Raw genomic sequence first — 5,444 nt, forward strand, 5'->3', positions numbered from 1 at the left:
CTTGTAGACTTACCTCTTGAGACACAAATCCTAAGTTGCTTCCACTCTCAAGTATTTCTTCTCCATGATCAATAACCAATTTGCCATAAATATAAAAGTCATAAGGACGGACAATGGTTCTGAATTCCTCAACAACGACTGCCACACTCTTTGTCAAGATCTAGGTGTCATCCATCAAACTTCTTGCACATATACACCTCAGCAAAATGGGAGAATTGAACGCAAACATAAATAACTTCTAAATGTTACTAGAGCCTTGCTATACCAAGCCTCCTACAGTTCTAGGGTGATTGATTCTCACAGCAAACCTACTTAATCAATAGAACACCTTCAAAGCTCTTCACAGCAAAGTGGACCTAGCCAAGTATTTTCCACACTCAACCAATTACATAATTAACTTAAGAACAGTGTCTCTTTATATCTCAAAATGTAAATAGTTTAGGCTGTAATTACTTGCGAGTAAAATATGTTTGATTGAGATAAGATATTAAAATTATGATTAAATACTTTTTATTGATAATTTTCTATTTTCTTGTAGTAATAAAAAATAAATTTTTATCTCCTATCTATCGACGGTTGTCATGAGGGATAATGGCACATGCAACAGGGAAGACAACAACCATAAAAGCGCCACACATAACTGCTATCATCAATCAGCCTGAGCGCATATATTCCCGTTCTTCCGCGATGCACATTGTCTGCTAGTCTGCCGCACGTAGGGTGCTGCCTGCCGCACAACTTGATGTCATCTAAACATTGGATGTTGCCTGCGCGTGCAACTTCCTGCCTTTTGAACGTCGTGTCCTACATAAGTGCATGACATCCGGTCTCACTGCAAATGCATGCGGCCTGTGTGGGCGGCACCTTTCTTTGTTGCAACTCAAGTGCTATCTTCACTAAACTCGGGTACCATTTACCCAACCCCCGCAACCTTCCATGCAAAGCCCCTATCCACACATACCCACAATCATTCACCACTGTAGAACAAGGCTACGACACCAACGTATTGTTGCTCACACCTCTGCACAGCTAATCGTCACTCTAATACGATGAACAGTCTGCCTTAAACTGGTTCAACACTTAACCAGCTCTAGTGCCACACCATGCTGGCACCCATGCACACTGACAGGCAAACCTGCCATGCCAACGTCTGATAGAGCTTCAAGGGGCTTATAGGAGCATCGTCTAAGGCTGATCCGCCATTTGCTTCCAAATATCAAGAATGCTGAGGCATGGCCTTCTCGGGTAGTATAACATGGCCCCTTTGTTCCAGATTACCCCGTCCACCATTAACACCTTGTCTTCACAATATTGGTTTCTTCTTTACATGGATGGGAAATCCTCTCACAGCTACGCGCATGCATTTTGTGGAAAGAGGAGAAATTATTCGTTGCTTCCTTGCAAGCAGAATTATCAATCCAGGGCCTTCATCAAATCGAAGTGCTTCTTTCACATATCTACGAACTTCGGATGCCATGAAAACGCTGCAGGTGCAGGACAACCGAGAGTATGAAACTTCATCGTCTGAAAAAATTGACTGCATTTTTTTCTCAATTTTATCGGCCACAAATTTGAGAAGTTTTGCTTAATGATGCCCCCTCCTTGTTTCGAATTTTCCATTTCCTTGTCTGTCCGTCTTTTTTTTGTGGTGTGTGGGTGTGGTGTGTGTGTGTGTGTGCATGCACGTGTGCGGTGTGGGGTGTGTGTGTGTGCGCATGTGTGTGGGGGGTGTGTGCGTGCGTGTTGGGTGTTTGTGTGTGTGTGTATGCGTGTGGAGTGTGTGGGGGTGTGTGTGTGTTTGGGGTGGGGTGTGTGAGTGTGTGTGTCACGATAGGACATGTTTTACTTTCATTTTGAACATAGAAGAAGTGAGGTGTTGCTTTTATCTTCAGCGCCAACGAATGTCATCTGCGTCTTGTTACATTTGCCATCCTCCTTCAATTTCTAAGTCTTCATTTTTATCTACACAACCTTTTTTCTTGTGCAGGATATCACCATAGTTTTGCAATATTTTATACTCATTACGGGTATTGTGTGTCTTTGTGGTCTATTTATGTCCTTTGTAATATTTTTGTGTGCTTGCATAGATGTGTATCCTCATTTTTGTTACCTGATATTAAAGAGTATTTATTGAAATAAGAGCAATAACAGGATAGGAGAGAGTGTATTGCCCTCTTCTTTTTTCCTTTCAATATATCTCGTTAGCAAGAGTGGTCTTGGATTGATTTACTTTACTAGAGGGGATATAGTAAGGAAAAATGAGTGGAGGATTGATAAAATCTGATAACTGACTTAGGTGGTTATGATATGCTAACCAATTCTTGAATTGGTTGTCAGCGACCATTACGAAATGTTGTAGTTTTGAACTTGACTTTGGTGTGTTTAGCCATATTGATTTCCTTCCTGCTAATAGTGGTCTCTATAATTTTCACCCTTGAATCACATGGTAGTTTCTGTAGCTTCACCGCGATTTTTGGATACTCGCATGGAAGAGGGAGAATGGTGCTTTTGCTCAAGAACAATTAATCAGTTATATATGTTGTAGCTGATGCTTGACTCATACTTGTGCTTACATGTGGCTTACTGTTTATTAGGTAAACAATTAATCAATACGTGGACTCTGAGCATTTTTTTTTCCATTGCTCAGCTAAGGTACAGTTGGACTTCAATACATTCATTTATATCATATTTGTTTTTCCAGGCAAATGAGGTATGTGCTTGATGTGATAACCAAAGGAAGACTAGTTCGTATTTTTGTTCCTTCTCTTACAACATAGTTCATCAATCAATATGACCTTTGCTCAGAATTATTGAATTGATTGTTTCCCATATTGTTATTCCTGTAGCTAAAGCATATTCCAAGTAAATAATTGCAATACTCAAATCTTATTAAAATTTGAACCCTTTCAATAGATTAAGAGATGTCTTAATTGACTTTAACTATTTGTGGCGGCTATAGAGCTTGGTAAGTTATCCACTCTGCTCTTTTTGTCTGGATCCAACCTCAGATCAAATGATATTTTTAGATGATGGATTCCATGAGCAGCAGCAGCAACAACAACAAACACTAGCCTGAAGATGATGAAACCATGAAGAAGACGACACTAATATTGTAGACGCAAGATGAAGTCGCTATTGTCACACGCTTGTTTTATTTTTTCACTTCTTACGTCTGATGTGTATGCTGATTCATTTATTCTCATGTCTATTCGGCCACGTCATTACTTAGTCAGTTAATCTGTTAGTGATAGTTATAGGAGCTCATTTGTATATAAATCACAATCATCTTCTTCCTCATTGATATATACACGAATTCACAGAAAACAGAGCTTGAATGTTCATTTTCATGGCTTCCACTGTGTCATATCTCTTCAAGTTCAAACTTTAACATGGTATTAGAGCCTTCCTTGTGAAGATCTCGGGGTGATAAACCAATTTTACTTCAATGGCGCATAGAGAATTGCTGAATTATGGCGGATTCGATTGTGAGTCCGAGCAGCAAAGGTGCTGCAGAACAATTGGAAAGAGATGCACTATATATACATATCCCTCTAAGAATTCGAGCTTGACACTACCCCCTTCTCCGTTAGACGGAACAAACTTTCTACCATGGAGTCGCTCCGTTTATGTAGCGCTTGGGACAAAGATGAAACTCGGTTTCATTGATGGGACTTTCCCCAGACCAACAGCTGGTTTGGTGATCTTTGAACAATGGAGACGGGTGGATTTAATGGTCACGTCATGGATTTGGAATTCAATTTCCAGAGATTTTGTTGAGTCGTTCATGTACGTATCTTCCTCACGTGAACTTTGGCTTGAGATTCAAGGTAGATATGGGCGGAGCAATGGCCCTATGGTCTACCAAATTCAACGGGATCTATCACTGACTGCTTATGTGATCAGACTTAATAAAATATGGAACAAATTGTCGTACCTGGCGCCTAATCCCAAATGCACCTCTGGAGGCTGCACATGTGGTTAAACAAAGCAATTGCAGAGAGGAATGAGAACACACAATTGATGCAATTACTCATGGAGTTACATGAAAGCTTTGATTATGAAAGAAGCTAGATTTTGATGCAAGAACCTTTGGCAAATTTAGAGCGAGCATTCTCCATGGTTTTCACGGTGGAGAAACAAAGGCAGGTTCACACTGATATAGGAGAACTCTCAAGACAAATGGTCTACCAGCTCATGTTGAAAGATAACAAGAAGGATGTAGGAGATATGTTCTCAAACAGGAGGAAACCATATTTGAATAAACATAATTTGTTGCGCACCTACTGTCATAAACCTGGTCTTACATAAGACACATGCTTCCAGGTTCATGGAGAGCAAAACTGGTACAAGTACAAGTAAAAGGAACAAGCAATCGAATTTTTGTTGCTGCAGCAACACTGGATGAAAGGGCAACATCTGTAGATACCACCACTACCGAACTTTGCTTGTCACAAAATACAGAAGAGTTTACTGGTAATACCTCTGGACCATCTGAAAATGATTCGGACTATTGGATAATTGATTGCAGGGCTACTAACCATATATGTGAAACATTCAACTTTTTCATTCATACACTAAGCCTCCACACACCAAATACATTCACTTGCCTGGTGGTTCCATGAAGCTTGCATCATACGTTGGCATTGTTCACTTAAATGACCATGTCACACACACGCAAGTCTTTATATTCCTTCTTTCTCTACCAACTTGTTATTTGTCAGCCAGTTATGTCATCACAACGCTTATACTTTTCAGTTCCCTAAAGCTAAGTGCTTATTGCAGGACCAAGTTACGAAAGGAGCTTGGTTGAAGGGACTGCTCCCAAGAATCTCTACATTGTTAGACAGTGCCTTAAAACATATGCTTTTCCTCCCTCTGTGCATTGCAATATTGCATGTTCTAGCTCAGTTCAATGTGAAGTACAAACCTGGCACAATAGACTGGGACATTCTTTTAAACGTAATGAAACATATTCCAATCTGTGCTTTCACTAATGTCGATCTTGATGTACCCTGTGATGTGTGTCACAAAGCCAAACAAACTAATGACATTTCTTTCCAGTGAATCACAATCTGAAGCACCCTTTCATCTTATACATTTAGATGTTTGGGGCCATTATACAACCTATACAATTTAAAAGTGCAACTATGTCCTCACAATTCTAGATGATTACAGTCGCTCCTTGTAGACTTACCTCTTGAGACACAAATCCTAAGTTGCTTCCACTCTCAAGTATTTCTTCTCCATGATCAATAACCAATTTGCCATAAATATAAAAGTCATAAGGACGGACAATGGTTCTGAATTCCTCAACGACTGCCACACTCTTTGTCAAGATCTAGGTGTCATCCATCAAACTTCTTGCACATATACACCTCAGCAAAATGGGAGAATTGAACACAAACATAAATAACTTCTAAATGTTACTAGAGCCTTGCTATACC

Source organism: Sesamum indicum, linkage group LG2 (assembly GCF_026168435.1).
Source record: "Sesamum indicum cultivar Baizhima isolate 11 linkage group LG2, ASM2616843v1, whole genome shotgun sequence".
NCBI classification, from domain to species: Eukaryota; Viridiplantae; Streptophyta; class Magnoliopsida; order Lamiales; family Pedaliaceae; genus Sesamum; species Sesamum indicum.